The sequence below is a fragment of the Pelophylax lessonae genome (assembly GCF_965119305.1).
Source record: "Pelophylax lessonae genome assembly, chromosome: 2".
NCBI lineage: Eukaryota > Metazoa > Chordata > Amphibia > Anura > Ranidae > Pelophylax > Pelophylax lessonae.
Window position 1 is genome coordinate 322238466 of NC_138769.1, and position 17637 is coordinate 322256102.

General features: G+C 46.0%; 1 protein-coding gene across 2 annotated transcripts in view; it reads right to left on the bottom strand.

The window, feature by feature from the left end:
- The window catches only part of FGR (FGR proto-oncogene, Src family tyrosine kinase), a 176981-nt gene that overhangs the window by 78255 nt on the left and 81089 nt on the right, over positions 1 to 17637 (bottom strand). For both annotated transcript variants that reach the window (XM_082245823.1, XM_082245824.1), the window contains exon 2: positions 8657 to 8715. The gene's annotated coding sequence lies outside the window, so the exon portion shown is untranslated. The remainder of the gene's footprint in view (positions 1 to 8656; positions 8716 to 17637) is intronic.

The window sequence follows — 17637 nt, forward strand, 5'->3', positions numbered from 1 at the left end:
TCAGACTTTGTCTGATTCACTGGACCGAGCAGCTCCAGGGCAGCTCGGTTCGGATCCAGTCGGACAATGCCACGGCCGTGGCTTATGTCAATCACCAGGGGGGCACCAAGAGTGCCCGAGCGGCCAAAGAAGTGGCTTGCATTCTTCGCTGGGCGGAACGATTTGTTCCAGCAATCTCTGCGGTGTTCATTCCGGGGGTGGAGAATTGGCAGGCAGATTATCTCAGCCGTCAGACCCTGGATCAGGGGGAATGGTCCCTCCATCCAGACGTTTTCCACCAGTTGTGCCTACGGTGGGGCACCCCGGATGTGGATCTGTTGGCATCACGATTCAACAGGAAAGTTCAGAGATTCGTGGCTCGCTCCCGCGATCCTCTAGCAGAAACCGCAGACGCACTGATCGCCCCGTGGGGCAATACCAGCTAATATATGCCTTCCCTCCTCTCGCGTTACTGCCAAGACTTCTTCGCAGAATAGAGGAGGAAGGAATCCCAGTAATCCTGGTAGCTCCGGACTGGCCTCGTCGAGCTTGGTACGCCGACATGGTCAGACTGGTGGCGGACGTCCCGTGGAGACTTCCTCTCAGGGAGGATCTACTGTCTCAGGGACCGATCTTCCATCCTGCTTTACGATCGCTGGCTTTAACGGCCTGGCTATTGAGACCCAGGTGCTGAAGGACAAAGGTTTGTCAGCTTCAGTTATTCCTACTCTAGATGAAGCAAGGAAAGCGACTTCCAGAAAGATTTATCATCGCACATGGAAGTCCTACATTGCATGGTGTGAACCTTTGGGGTTCCGTCCTCGGTCTTATTCGATTAGTCGAATATTGGCTTTTCTGCAACAAGGGGTTGAGCAGAAACTGGCCTTGAGTACTATCAAGGGTCAGGTCTCAGCATTAGCCATCTTCTTTCAGAAGCCTTTGGCTACTCATTCCTTGGTGCGGAATTTCATCCAGGGGGTGCGACATCTGGCTCCGCCAGTGCACGCGCCGTTACCCCCCTGGGATCTTAATTTAGTGTTGTCGGTTCTTCAGAAACCTCCCTTTGAAGATATTAGGGAGATTCCTCTACCCACGTTGTCCCAGAAGGTGGCCTTCTTGGTGGCTATTACTTCTGCACGCAGGGTGTCAGAACTGGCCGCATTATCTTGTCGTTCACCATATCTGGTGGTTCATAGAGATAAGGTGGTTCTTCGTCCGAATCCATCCTTCCTACCAAAAGTGGTTTCAGAATTTCATCTGAATGAAGAAATTGTGTTACCTTCCCTGTGTCCTAAGCCCAGTCATCCTCGGGAGTTTGCGTTACACTCCTTGGATGTGGTCCGGGCGATCAGGGTATACTTGAAAACGACAGACTAGTTTCGCAAGACGGATTCACTTTTTGTGATCCCAGATGGACCCAAAAAGGGGTTGCCTGCATCTGCCGCGACCATTTCCAGATGGATCAGACAGACGGTAGTACAGGCTTATTCTATTAAGGGTCGGGAGCCCCCGTTCCCTGTTAAGGCGCACTCCATTCGGGCACTTAGTGCGTCATGGGCCTTTCGCCATCAGGCGTCAGTGGTCCAGGTGTGCAAGGCGGCTACCTGGTCGTCGGTGCATACCTTCTCTAAACATTATAAAGTTGATGTAATGGCATCGTCTGATGCCTCATTTGGCCGCAAGGTTTTGCAGGCCGCAATTTGAGGAGACCAGTGGTCTACCTCGAGGGTTTTTTCCGTTGGAAAATTTTTCTTTAGTCTCATTCTTTGTTTATAATGAGCCTTTAAAACTTCTAGTTTGGCACCGGTTGGGCCTTCTAGATTGGATTTGATTTTGTCAATCCCACCCCTCATTTGTGGCACTGCTTCTGGATGTCCCAGCTCTTGAGAATCAAGAAGACTACGTCTGTCAATGAGCGCTAGAGAAAAATGGATTTTTGTAAGAACTTACCGTAAAATCCTTTTCTCTTAAGCTCATTGACAGACGTAGTACCCGCCCCTCTATCATTGAGTTGGGTTGGGTTAAATTCTCTGTACTGCTTTAAACAGAACTGATTCCCTGTAGCAGAGAGAGGGAGGATATACCCTCAGGGACTGCCCCTAGGGTGGAGCCAGAACGTTTTGTCATTCTGCCTAGTCCTACTCCTGCGGAGACAACATAACCCAGCTCTTGAGAATCAAGAAGACTACGTCTGTCAATGAGCTTAAGAGAAAAGGATTTTACGGTAAGTTCTTACAAAAATCCATTTTTTTTTTGACATTACAGTGGGACCAGAACAGGATTACTACTAAGGCCATGATTGACACAGGATCTTGTGGAAATTATATGGATATATGTTTTGCTGCTTTAAATAAAATTCCTATTATTTCTAAACTCAAACCTGTCTCAGTAAGTCTTATTACCGGTGTTCCGTTATCCTCTGGTCCGATCACCGATCAGACACAAGCACTTCTAGTCACTATTAACGAGTCTCATAGGGAGACTTCTACCTTCGATTTAATACCTTCACCCCACTTTCCCATTGTGTTGGGACTTCCCTGGTTACACACACACCAACCAACCATAGATTGGAAGAAACGGTCCTTGACCTTCCCTTCTTGTTATTGCGAGGAAACGTGTAACCTCCCGTTTTCCGGGAAGATTCTGTCTGTGGTGACAGATGAGATTGCACCACTATGTTATCAGGATCTTTCTGAGGTTTTTCTTGAGAAAAATGCTCAAACATTACCTCCTCATCGAGACTATGATTGTAGCATTGATCTACTCCCAAATAGCAAATTGCCGTTCGGTCATGTTTATCCTCTTTCACAGGATGAACTTGCCCATCTCAAAACCTATTTGGATGAGAACTTGGAAAAAGGTTTTATTAGACCTTCCACTTCTTCCACAGCAGCAGGACTCTTTTTTGTTCGCAATAAAGATTCAAGTCTCAGACCTATCATCGACTACAGGAAATTGAATGCTATCACAATAAAAGATCGCTATCCTCTACCGCTTATCCCTGAGCTCATTGAGCAGGTGCGTGGAGCTACCTATTTTTCAAAATTAGACCTGAAAGGAGCATACAATCTCATTCGAATCCGTGATGGACACGAGTGGAAGACTGCATTCAGAACTAGATACGGATTGTTCGAATATCTTGTGATGCCATTCGGCCTATGCAATGCCCCTGCAGTTTTCCAACGATTTATAAACGATATTTTTAAAGACTTACTAGATGTCTGTGTTGTGGTATATCTGGACGATATACTTATATATTCACGGACCCTGTCTGAACACATAAGACATGTAAGACTTGTATTATCGAGATTGCTTGCACATAATCTTTATGTGAAGCTGAAGAAATGCTTGTTCCATAAAGATGAGGTACTCTTTCTAGGCTACATCATATCCAAAACAGAAATCGAGATGGACATGAGTAAAATATCCTGCATTCAGGATTGGCCTACACCAACTACACGCAAGGCGCTACAGCGATTCCTGGGATTTTCAAATTTCTACAGGAAGTTCATAAAAAACTTTTCTGCTATTGTGGGACCCCTCACACAGCTCACTAGCATAAAAATACCATTTAAATGGTCAGAAGAAGCAAATAAGGCTTTCCACTTGTTAAAGACAAGGTTTACTTCCGCTCCCATATTAGGCCATCCAGACCCATCCCTCCAATACATTCTGGAGGTAGATGCGTCAAACATGGCAGTAGGAGCAATACTCTCCCAACGACCTACCCACACTTCACCACTTCATCCAGTCGCTTTTTTTTCTAAATCCCTGAGCAGTCCCGAGATAAATTACCCCGTGGGTGAAAAGGAACTGCTTGCTATAAAATTGGCTCTGGAGAATTGGCGACATTTACTCGAAGGCACCCAATTACCAATAATTATATACACGGACCATAAAAACCTCCAATATCTTCAGACTAGCAAAACTCTCTCGCATCGACAGGTACGATGGTCACTATTCTTTCTAAGGTTTAACTTCCTAGTGACCTACACACCTGCAGATAAGAACAAAAAGGCGGATGCACTATCACGACTAACTGAAGAAAACTACTTTGAAATTCCTTCCGTTCCTATAATACCTCACAAACGCATTATTGGAGTTGTCCGTTCCTTGAAGGAAGAGGTTCTGCATGGTATAAGTTTGGATTCACCCCCACCACAACTAAATACTGATGCAGAAGGCTTCCTCTACTACAACGACAAACTTTACATACCACCTACCCTACGCACCAAGATCTTGGAATTATCGCATGATGTGCCTATGGCAGGACATATGGGTATGACAAAGACTTTCAATTTGATTTCTCTGCAATTCTGGTGGCCTGACATGAAAACATCTATACAAAAATTCGTCTCTTCATGCAATGTCTGTGCCAGGTCCAAAATTGACACTACGAGACCATCCGGTCTACTATGCAGTCTACCAATACCCCAAACTCCATGGGAGGTTTTGTCATTGGACTTCATCGTAGAATTGCCTCCTTCCAAAGGATTTAATACCATCTTGGTGTCAGTGGACCATCTGACAAAGATGGCACATTTCATTGCTATTCGCAGACTACCTTCGTCCAAACAAACGGCAGAACTCCTGATGAAACATGTCTTCAGATTACATGGTATCCCAAAAACTCTTCTGTCTGACCGTGGATCCCAATTTATTTCTAAATTCTGGCAAGAACTATGTCACATACTACGGATTGAGCGGAAGCTCACTTCTCCTTACCATCCGCAGACCAACGGACAGACTGAAAGAGTCAACCAATGCATCGAGCAGTATTTACGTTGTTACACTTCTTACCAACAGGATGATTGGTTGGATCTTCTCCCCCTGGCAGAATTTGCCTACAACAACGCAACCCACAGTACGACCAAGCAGAGTCCGTTCTACTTGAACTATGGGTTCCATCCCTCTATTCTCCCTCCACGCATCCTTCCTTCAAATAACCCAGTAGCCTCAGACTATCTTACCCAAATAAAGGATTCTCTGGGTTTACTAAATACTACCATTGCACACGCTCACAGTCAACAAAAGAAGTACTATGATCTTCGTAGAAGACCTTCTCCACAGTATACTATCGGGGACCTCGTTTGGCTCTCAACAAAAAACTTGAGACTGAAGATCCCTAGCAAAAAGCTTGGACCTCTGTTCTTGGGACCTTTCCCAATCAAGAAACTTATTGGAAAAGCTGCAGTGCAGCTTACATTGCCAATGGACCTAAAAATCCATCCCATTTTCCATGTGTCGCTACTGAAACCCCATGTTCCGGACCAAGGAATAAGGCCTAATATTCCACCTCCCCCTCCTGTACAAGTTGAAGGTGGAGAAGAATACGAGATAAAAGAGATTCTGGATTCTCGTATCTACAGAAGAAGACTTCAGTACTTGGTTAGATGGAAGAACTATGGGCCCCAAGACGACACCTGGCTAAACACCTCTGACATACATGCCCCTAGATTAATCCGCAATTTTCATGCGAGATACCCAGACAAACCAGCTCCAGAGGCCTTCAGGAGCAGGCCTTAAGGGGGGGGTATTGTAATGTTCCGGTACCTTTGGTACCCTAAATTACACTTTCCACAAGTGTATGCGCCCCACCATTTACTTTTGGAAAGGTGCGCATACATCTTTAAGACTGGAGCTGTCATCACCCAGCGCCGGACTAGATGGCTATTTAAATCGCCGGTTCTCACTCACATGTGTTCGTTCAAACACCCTTACCTGGATGCTAACCTTGCTTGAAGCTTCCATGCTTGCAAGCTTACCTCGCTGACGGAACCTCGCTGCGCTGATCCCTGTATCCCGCTACTGGATCATCCGCCTCTCCTGAACCACCCTTCGGCTGTATCGCTAATAGTGCTAAGTACCCCGCAGGGGAATTCTCTATAAACTTATACTAAGCTTACACTATCTAGCTCTGCATAGTAAAGACTGTTTATCACATCTGCATAACTAGATTGCTAGCTCTTGAGACTACTGCTACTTTTCTGCACTGGGTTGATCTCTTTTGTATGTCCACCTGCTATTCTGTCATCTGCTACCATACAACATTGCTAAACCTTCCTGCATCCATCTGCTACTGTCTCACCTTCAAGTGTCTATCACCTACCACCTCCACTCAACCTATCCCTCAACCTTCATCATTGTGTTACCACATACATAAAGTCACTCTAGGAACCAGCTTGCTAATTGTGTGTATTTACTGGCTGAAATAAGACCTTCCACACATGATGAGTCATTGAGGTTGGGAATGGTATCTCAGCATATCTCTTACATGACTACTGACGTGGAACTATTTCTGCAGCTGAAAATCCACACCATATAAGAAACGCAGGAGCGTTACAAGCAGAGGACTGGGTGACAGCAGGGCAGATGACAGGGTGACAGCAGGGCAGAGAACTGGGTGACAGCAGGGCAGAGGATTGAATGACATCAGGGCAGAGGACTGGGTGACAGCATGGCAGAGGACTGGGTGACTGGAGAGGACTGGGTGACAGCAGGGCAGAGGACTGGGTGACCGCAGATGACTGGGTGGCAGCAGAGCAGAGGACTGGGAGGCAGCAGGGGACTGGTGAGAGCAGGGCAGAGGACTGGGTGAGAGCAGAGCAGAGGACTGGGTGAAAGCAGGACAGAGGACAATCAGGACAGTGCTACATGAAAAACCAGATGCTTTCTCAATCTTTGTCAGCTAACAGCACTTAATAAACTTCTATTTAAAAGTCTAAAGATAGCTGACAAAGATCAACATGGTATCTGGTTGCTCATGTAGTATTGTCCCGACTGTGAGAAATTGGGCAGAGCAGTTTTCAACCCAATTTTTCACAGATTAGTGGCTGCATAAAAAAATAAAAATAAAAACCTGTATTTTTAGAGACTTTTTTTTACCTCCATGTTGCTCTCTACCTCAGAAGAACCACGCAATCATCCCTGAGGGCGTCCGCACCGCCGCCCGCCCCCCAGTGACAGGCGGTATCATCCCTTGGCTGGCCACGCCCCCTCACAAGTCCTGACCAGTGACAATAAAGGAGGCAGTCCAGCTCCTCAACATCAGAGACGTAAACCGCTGAACAGCTCTGCAGCTGGCGGAGCCAGAGGAGGCCACACGGACGACGGCTGTAGAGGTGACATTCATCAGGGATGAGGAGGTGACAGGCCATGGCTGCCCCCTTGGCTGCAGTGTGCCCTAGGCGGTTGCCTAGTTTGCCTAATGGTAGCACCGGCCCTGGGTGCCAACCCTCTGGTGGGTGTCACCCAGGTGCGGTCCGCACCCCTCTTGCCTACAGTCAAGCATGGTGGTGGGAGTTTCATGGTCTGGAGCTGCATGAGTGCTGCTGGCACTGGGAAGCTACAGTTCATTGAGGGAACGCTGAATGCCAACATGTACTGTGACATACTGAAGCAGAGCATGGTCCCCTCTTCACTCTTCTGGGCCGCAGGGCAGTATTCCAATATGATAATGACCCCAAACACACCTCCAAGATGACCACTGCTTTGCTAAAGAAGCTGAATGTAAAGGTGATGGAATAGCCAAGCATGTCTCCAGACCTAAACCCTATTGAACATCTGTGGGCCATCCCCAAACAGAACGGGGAGGAGCGCAAGGTCTCTAACATCCACCAGCTCCGTGATGTCATCATGGAGGAGTGGAAGGGGACTCCAGTGGCAACCTGTAAAGCTCTGGTGAACTTCATGCCCAAGAGGGTTAATGCAGTGCTGGAAAATAATGGTGGGCACACAAAATATTGACACTTTGGGCCCAATTTGGACATTTCCACTTAGGGGTGTACTCACTTTTGTTGCCAGCGGTTCAGACATTAATGGCTGTGTGTGGACTTATTTTGCGAGACAGCAAATTTACACTGTTATACAAGCTGTACACTCACTACTTTACATTGTAGCAAAGTGTCATTTCTTCAGTGTTGTCGTATGAAAAGATATAATAAAATATTTACAAAAATGTGTAATTAACAGTGTGTACTAACTTTTGTGAGATACTGTATTTTTGATTTTTTTAAAGGACTTTTTTTAAAGTCAAAAACTAGTTTACTATCTTTACCCACTTATTACACTTTTTTGATGAATGGACAGGGGTACTACTCATTCACATGGGGGGGGGGGGCTGGGATCTGGGGGCCCCCATGTTAAAGGGGGCTTCCAGATTTCGATAAGCTCCCTGCCCGCAGACCCCCACAACCACAGGTAAGGGTTGTGGGGAAAAGGCCCTTGTCCCCATGACAAGGTGCTTTGGGGTGGGGGGGGGGGGGCAGAACCCCAAAGCATCCCCCAATGTTGAGGGCATGTGACCTGGTATGGTTCAGAAGGGGAGGGGGGCCCTGGCTCGTCTACCTTCCCGCACTGCCGTTTTTTTTTTTAATTTAAATTTTGGCGTGTGGCTTCCCCTAAATCTATACCAGACCCTAAGGGCCTGGAATTAATTGGGGGGGACCCCATGCTGTTTTTTTTTCCAGAATTTTCTATGTTCGGCATTGTTTTTTTATGTTCATCTGTCAGCAGGAAAGCCCACATACACGGAACGCGGGTTTCCCACACTGTGTTCTGGTGTGAAATGGCCCTTAAACATTATTGCATTTTGTAAAAAAAGAAGCACAGCAATCCTTTAGTACTTACAACAACATATAACGCTGAATACACCAGACATTTGAAAGGTTTTACTTACGGGTAAGGACACGGTCAGAAGTCATATGAAGCACATCACCAATGTACAGAAGGTAAAGCCTACAAAACAGAATTTTAAAATGGTTTAAAGTAGGTGGAAACCCTTACATACAGTATACCCAGTGAAGTGACTGACCTTGGGTGATACATAGAGATGAAACAAATCCTCCTACATACTGCAAGTTGTGTCTGTCTATCTGCAGTCTTCTCTACAGCCTTTAAGACCCCGTTCACACTGGGGCGATCCGACTTGCCGGGGCGACCTCACAGGTCGCGGCGCGCAGCTCGCACCGCGACCTCGGAGCGGCCGGCACGGACTTCATAACATTGAAGTCAATGCAGGTCGCTCCAGGTCGCCCCAAAGAAGCTCCGGACCCTTTTTCTAAGTCGGAGCGACTTGTGTCGCTCCTATTAGAACGGGTCCACAGCTTCTCTATGGCAGGCGACCTACGGCGACCTGTCAGGCGACCAGGTCGCCTGACAGGTCACCCCAGTGTGAACGGGGTCTTAAAGTGCTGAATTTACAAAGCTTGTCTGAGAATTCAGAAAAAAGGGGTTGGAGAGCTGAAATTACACTCTGTAGAGCTCAGTGAGGAGAGCTGATTGAAGGGAAGAGACACAACCTCCTTCATACAGCTCACAGGAACAGAGCTGAAGCTCTCAATCAGCTGGAGCCCCCCCACCTGTCACCATTTTTCTCTTGGAGTCAGAAAAACTTGTAAGCAGTGATTGCTGATAGCAAAGTGCTCTTAATTGAGACAAGTACACACTATAGAGGAATATGATTTGTTCAATATTGCTTGTCTGAGGTTTACAACCACTTTAAGTATATCTAAACCCAAGAATAATGATACAAATTTCAGTTTATTATTCCTGTTCCCTACATTCTGTGCATTATTTACACCTAGACCCTGTTTTATGTACTCTTAAACCTGACACTGACTATAGCACTTTGCGCGTTACATACTCCTGATCCTTGAACACATTGCTTTACACACCCTGGATCCCTGTACTCTGTGTTATTTATCTGTAACTGAACCACGACCCACAATGCACTTGTGTGTTTCCATTCGTTTACCGCTTCCTTCAGTCTTGAACATAGATATCAGATACTCTAGCTGCCCCCATACAAAACTAGCCGAGAATAGCTTGTATAAGATCTGAAACATTTATTGAACAGACTCACACACAATATTTACCACACATAAGTCAGATGAGCCTGATTTCATTATCATATGCAGATGAAATTGTATACAGAAACATAATTAACCTGAGCTATTTACCTAGCCATCTGGACAGAAACAATAGGTGAGTTAATTAACAATAGAACAGACATGCTCAGCAGAAAACACATAACACCTCAAAACACAGACAATAGCAGGAGACCACCAGTAACAGACTCTCTCTTACGTTGAAGAACATGGAACAGAGGAAAATGTGACCAGCTCTTTCAATTAACATGTTCAGAATCAAACAAACCAGGAATAGTCTTCATATATTTCTTGAGAGATATTGTTCCTAAATATTACTGTCCCATTTGAAGTAATCCAAACCATATTCTGAGTGTCCATTAAGTAGCTGTCCATTTTCTTGGTCACCCTGTGCCCCTAATAGACACAGGGTGACTTACACATAAAAGGGGCCTAGGGAGCTGAGAGAGGGATTTCTCAACCTCTCTAAGGTAAGCTGGGTTCCACGGGCCCCCCAACCAAAGTGACTCCCGTCCTAACCCGAACACTGACCCCTGCACTCTGCCTTGCAGACTCCTGCACAATATACAATATACAGTATATTGCATACTTTTTACCAAAGTGTTCTTTGGCTCAACACAAAACCAGACAGGAGCACGGGATCCGAGAAGAAAGCGGAGTATCTTTATAAGTTAAAAACAAATGCAGACTTACATCACAGCATTCAGGAACCATCTTGGGACACCATGAAATCAAGGCACCACAGTCACAGTGCTGTTTTAGGGTATTTTTGAAAAAGTGGTACACCCTCGAAACACATTACCGCCCCATCCTTCTTGTGTTTTATCTCGACAGCGGCTTGATTTGCCAGAATGGAACACTGTTTTGGTTTGTTTTTGCTCTGATGCAGTGAGCTCCAGCCATCATTGATGAGTTTATACATCACCAGAGGTGGACTGACCGATCAGGCACTTCAGCCAGGTCTGAGGGCCCAGACGCTAAAGGTGGCCCACCAGCACCACCTGTTAGAACTCTTAGGGCCAAAAAGACTTGCGGCCGCTGGCCTGCGGCGACCATCTTTTTCGGGCCTGACCGGACCCCAGCACTGCCTCGGAGGAGAAGGAGGGAGGGCGAGCGCCGCCGGATCACACAGAGTAGGGATCCCTGGCAGCCGCTGTCTCATAAAGTCCTGCCTTCTGGACCGGCTCCTTTGATAAACGTCACACTGTTCCAATGCCAGGACCTGTGACGTCTATCAAAGGAGCCGTCCTGGAGGCGGGATTTTGTGTGACAGCAGCCACCAGAGATCCCCGCTCTGTGTGATCTGGCGGCTCTTTTATCTCAAATCCCTGATCAGGCTGCATTGATGGGCACTGGTAAGGCTGCATTGATGGGCACTGGTGAGGCTGCTCTGAAGGGCACTGATAAAGGGTTCGCTGATGGGCACTACTAGTGAGGCTGCATTGATAGGAACTGATGAGGCTGCATTGATGAGCTCTTTTTAACATAAACTCCCAAATGGACACAGAGAGGACCCACATCGTGTTGGGCCGCACGCCTCTGCGCACTGGTTCTGCTGCAAACCTTCTAGTTCTACCGTCCCGGATAGGGCAAAGGCCACCGCCTCCATCTGTGTTCCTCCCTCGCCTCGGCAAACAGTGCCTGGAACGGCAGAAGAGGAGAGGACACACCAGCCAGCCATTGCAGGGCCAGGGTGCCAGCCAGTTACTCATGCCGGTAACCCACAGCAGGGCCAGGGTGCCAGCCAGCCACCCATGGTGACCCACCCACACCAGGTCCAGGATGCCAGCCACCCACAGTGACCCACCCACACCAGGGAGTCAGCCAGTCACAGCAGGGTGCCAGCCAGCCACCCACAGGAGCCAGCCACAGAGGATGCGGAAGCCAGCCTGCCACAGAGGACGTGGGAGCCAGCCAGCCACACAGGATGTGGGAGCCAGTCACAGAGGACGTGGGAGCCAGCCACAGAGTATGTGGGAGCCAGCCACAGAGGACGTGGGAGCCAGCCAGCCACAGAGAACACGGGAGCCAGCCAAAGAGGACGCCAGCCACAGTGAACGCGGGAGCCAGCCACAGCTACAATACCCATAGTTAAGGTAAGAGGAGAACTACACAGTGCCAAGTTTATTTCTACTTTGTGAGAGGTTGGGGCTGGGGTGAGAGTCATGGCACAAGGAGGGGTCCCGTGAGGACCAGAGTGAATGAGTGTGTTCACTGTACACTCTGTTAGAAAGAGGACCTTTAAGTGTCCCATTATACTCCTTTGTAGTCTCTAATGGGGCCTGGAGGGGACACTTTCTAACAGACTCTATAATGGACACTGAAAGGGCCTCTGTTAGAGAGACCCTCCCCCCTCCAGGTCCCATTAGACTTCTTTGTAGTCTCTAATATTCACTGTTAGAGAGAGAGACCCCCTCCAGGTCCCATTAGACTCTGTTGTAGACTCTAATGGGGCCTGGAGGGGGACGCTTTCTAACAGACTGTCTAATGGACACTGTTAGAGAGAGACCCCCCTCCAGGTCCCATCTTAAAAAAAAAAGCAGGAGTTGTACTTGTGCAAAATGTAGGGGCGGGGTCAGGAGCAGATCATGGGCGGGGCCTGACAGGGGTCCCTTGCTTGATTTGGTCCGGGGGCCCTGAGAGTTGTCAGTCCGCCCCTGTACATCCCGCTCTCTGCCCAGTCTGTGATGCCTTGATGTCATGCTGTCCCAAGCTGATTCCTGCCTGCTGTGTTCAAATTCTGCATTTGTTTTTATCCAGTAAAGATGCTCAGCTTTTTAAATATACCCCATGCTCCTGTCTGATTTTGTTTTTTGACTGCCAGCTATGACAGGCCAGGGTCTATTAAAGGAGCCTGCAGGACTAGATCTAGAACTTTCAAGAGTTCTTTGCGCTGACAGACACTAGTTCTTTCCTTCTTTGATGCATTTGGACTATTAGTATAAATTATCTTTGCACTTGTAGTGTGGTACATATTGTTCTTTGTCTCAAGAGTTGCTGGTTGCTAAGCAGTCCTTGACTTTTTTAATGAAGTTCTTCTTTAACCACTTCCCGACCGCTCGCCACAGTTATACTGCGGCAGGGCGGCCCTTCTACGCGAACCGATGTAGGTATATGTTGGTCACGCCTGCAGCTAGGGGGCGAGCATGCGTCGCCGCTGGCATGCTCCCGCCCCCACTCAGCAGTGGGGATGCCGATGAACGGGGCAGGTGGCTCCGATTGCCTCCTGACACCGGCGATCGCTCCCCGCTGAGAGAGAAGGACGGGCAGCTGTTGTAAACACAGCTGACCGTTCTTCTCTCTGCAATGATCACAGAGCGCCTGTGATCCTTCTATGTAGGAACACAGGTCTCTGATCATTTCACATGCCACGCCCCCCCCCAGTTAGAAACACGCCCCTAGGTACACATTTAACCCCTTAATCACTGTGTTAACCCCTTCCCTGCCAGTGTCATTATTACAGTAACAGTGCATATTTGTAACACTGATTACTGTAGTAATGTCACTGGTCCCCAGCTAAGGGTCCGATCTGTCCGCCGCAATGTCGCAGTCCCGCAAATAATCGCAGATCGCCGCCATTAGTAGTAAAAAAAAAAAAAACAACAAAAATGACATAAATCTTTTCTGTAGTTAGTAGACACGATAACCTTTGCGCAAACCAATGAAAATACACTTATTGCGATTTTTTTTTTACCAAAAATATGTAGCAGAAAACAAATTGGCCTAAAATTTAAAAAAATTTTGATTTTTTAATTTTTTTGGGAATGTTATATAGTAGAAAGTGAAAAATATATATTTTTTTTTTTCAGAATTGTCGCTCTTTTTTTGTTTATAGCGCAAAAAATAAAAAAAACGCACAGGTGATCAAATACCACCAATAGGAAGCTCTACTTGTGGGAAAAAAAGGACATCAATTTTATTTGGGTACAGCATGGTACGACCGTGCAATTGTCCGTTAAAGTAACGCAGTGCCGAATCGCAAAATATGGCCTGGTCATTAAGGGGGAAAATCTTCTGGTGGAAGAAGTGGTTAAGGCAGGCTCAGTGTTTGCAATCTGTCTATTTAGTGTGTGAAAAGCATATTTTATTGCTACAAGGAAGCCTAGGTTTTGTTTAACCATGGCCCTTAAGCCCCTCCCACTGTTGACAGATTGGCCACACCCACATATTTTCAGCACGTGCTACGTGAGTTGCAGGTCACCACAGACCTGAAGTGTCCCTCATTCTAAAGTTGGGAGGTATGGGTCATCCTGTAAGTAACACTTTCTGTCTTTGGGTGACAGCACTCATTTACTGTATTGCATCTAAAAAGGATCAGTGTTATCAGTCTAGGCTAGAAAGTTTGTTAGGACTACAGAACACCTTCCCCTCTCTATAACATATGGAGGAGGTGCCCTACAGATAACAGAGTTTTTTGGCAAAATCAACAGGTATTTTGCACTTATCAAACAGAATGCCTGCAACTGTATAGTTAGCAGACCAAAAGCGATCAAAGCTGGCCAAAGATGGAGCAAATTTTGTTTCCTGCAACAAAGGAAATTTGCTAGATTCCTCCATCAACATAGTGAGTGTTTATGGGGGAATCCTTCGAAGCCATTGTGTTCTTCTGGCGGGGGAACACAGTGACTACTGCTAGCGTCTTTAACCACTTAAGCCCCGGAAGATTTTACCCCCTTCCTGACCAGGGCCTATTTTGCGATTCGGCACTGCGTGTCTTTAACGGACAATTGCGAGGTCGTGCGACGCTGTACCTAAACGAATTTGACGTCCTTTTTTTCCCACAAACAGAGCTTTCTTTTGGTGGTATTTGATCACCTGTGCGATTTTTTGATCATGCGCTATAAACAAAAAAAGAGCGTCAATTTTTCAAAAATAACAATATTTTCACATTTTTTTATATGAAATTCCCCCCAAAAAAATGCAAAAATCAAAATTTTTTAACATTTTAGGCCAATTTGTTTTATGCTACATATGTTTGGTAAAAAAAAAATCGCAAAAAGCGTATTTTGATTGGTTTGCGCAAAAGTTATTGCGTTTACTAACTAAGGGAAAGATTTTTGTCATTTTTGTTGTTTTTTTTTTTAACGAGTAATGGTGGTGATCTGCGATTTTTTTTGCAGGACTGCGACATTGTGGCGGACAGATCGGACCCTTGACTGACATTTTTTACACTTTTGGGGTTACCAGTGACATTACTGCAGTAATCAGTGCTATACATATGCACTGTTACTGTAATAATTACACTGGCAGTAAAGGAGTTAACTTTATTGGAGAGGGAGGGGTTGAGTGTGTCCCTAGGGGCGTGTTTCTAACTGTGATTGGCTGTGGCTACTAGTGTAAGAACAGAGATCAACGGTCCTACATAGTAGAACCGTGTGATCTCCATTCTTACACAAGGAAGAATGACAGGCGGCTTTGATTACATTAGCCGTCTGCCTTTCTTCCGGTGTAACGGACGATCGCGAGTGCCCGGCGGACATCGGGTCCGCAGGGCACACGCGCGGGGGGGGGTGTTCCGTGGCCACGCGGGAGCGCGCCTCCGGCGGCGCGCGTGCGCTACCTAGAGCCTCACAGGCTAGCGACGTAGTACTACGTCGCTTTGCCTGTGAGGGGCTGACCGCCGCAGTAAAGTGGTTAATAGCCGCTAGCAGTGTTCGCATGTAAATTCTGACAGGTTGGTTGTACCCAAGTTGATCAATCAATCAACTTGGGTACATTCAGCCTGCCCATAGAGGGTTTGAAATTCGACCGGTTCCTGCTGAACCGGCCAAGATCTGAACATCTGTGACTTAAATAGTTAATTGTTGAGGTTTTACATACACTTTAAGCAGAAAATGTCAAAATCTATAACCTTAATCTTTGTCTTTATTTTCTTTTTATTCAGTGCTGGATTTTACCATTAGGCCCATTAGACCACACATTTTACCCCAATCTTCAGTACTGTAATTACAAAGTAATTCCTCTCTTACAATCCCATTTACACATTGTCACAATATTCTAAGCCAGGTTAGGACCAAACAAAAATGTTCTGTGTAATATATAATAAAAAGTGATCCTAGCAGAAGGGGGTTTCCTTGGGCATAAAAAGGTGTGTGCCTACAGGCTCTAGTGATGGAAATCCAGCCTGGGGCTTTATTATTATTGATTATTTTCAAATATCCCATCTTGTGTTTCTATCAACTCCCATCAGTTTTTTCATTGTTAGGCCTAGTAGACATGGGCCAAATGTCGGGCAGCATTGGCTGGTTCAATAGAAACCAGCAGACATTCGGCCTGTGTGTAACGGCAGCCGGTACAACAGAAGCTGACCATTCGCCTGGCTTCTGTCGAAGGGTAATGACCTAAAAAAGTCTGCCTACTCGACTCCCTACTGGAGTGTTCTGGTGGTGGGGGGGTGGGGTCCGTTCTCCTGTCAGAAATAGGCAAAGAGTAGATACATAGGTGTGCCCAAAACAGAGCCTACTGTCCCTTCCCCAAACTAATTCATGAAAGAAACCAAGGAAGTGTCCCCTGGGGAATTTAATTGGACAAGGCTGGGTAGTAAAAGAGTATGAGGAAATAGAAAAATAGAGTAAAAAATAACATTTATTGTTTCATATTAAAATGTAAACGTACAATGACAAAAACACGTAATTCAATAAAACTAGAGAACATAGTAACAAGGGTATGTTCAAATAGTATTGCATGTAGCCCAATGTGAAAGTGTGGATCACTGGTTCTTGATACAGATGTAAACGTCCAACATGTTTCGGAATCTAAATTGCGATTCCTTCTTCAGGGAAGTGTGTAAAGAACATGTAATCAACATCTAAAAATATATAAAACATGCATGGAGTTTTTTAGAGTGTGCACAACTGCTAGGCCATTTTTCCATCAAAACAAAACAAAAAGGGAGGGAATAATAATCAATTAGAAAGTATATAGATGCATCCACTTACCGCAATGGCAGGATGCATACACATAAACCATTCAGCCAATGGGCGAGAAAGGGATGGGTGTATATAAGCCCAATCGCCAAAAATAGTTGGTGTAACCCTCTTTAATTGCACTGGTGGAAGACAGTGAGGGGGGGGGGTGCCCCAGTGTGGTACAAGACACAACATGGAGCACAGACCCCCACACACACAGCCCTGAGAGCACCCACTGTCCGTCGCTTACCTCCCAAAGGTAGCACCCCAATAGCGGTCACAAGGAGCACAAAGGTAGGATGGATCTCCTGTCAGAAAACAATAGCACAGCAGGGGAGATCGCTGTACTAACATCAGATTGTTAGTACAGTGGCTTTGACCTGAGCTGTTACATTTCTTTTTTATTCAATCCGCTGGTTGAAGAAAAAAAAAACTGGTAGTTTGTACGAGTCTTTACCCCTTTTATTATGGTCACTGTTTCCCGTTGTCATTATGACTTTCACAGTTGTTACTCTGAGTATAATAGAAAAGACCCTTCATTTCTCTGTATATCAGTCAGTTAACCATTAATTAGAAATACTAGCCAGACACGCTCTAGCCAATAAAGTCAGCTTTTTACATTGGTTTATACAGTAAATCCTACTCATAAGCCTTAGTTATTAGTCTTATTCTGAGTAAATTGTGACCTCTTCCTTCCTGCTCAGACTCACATGGTCATTTACTTCCTCAATGGTTTTGGGCTGGGGCTGACAAGCTGTTAAAGCAAAAGTATAGTATATTTGCAGCAAACATATTTCCAATGATTACATTATCTTAAAATATTTTTATGTGACTTTTACACTTTTTTTTTGTACAATATTTGC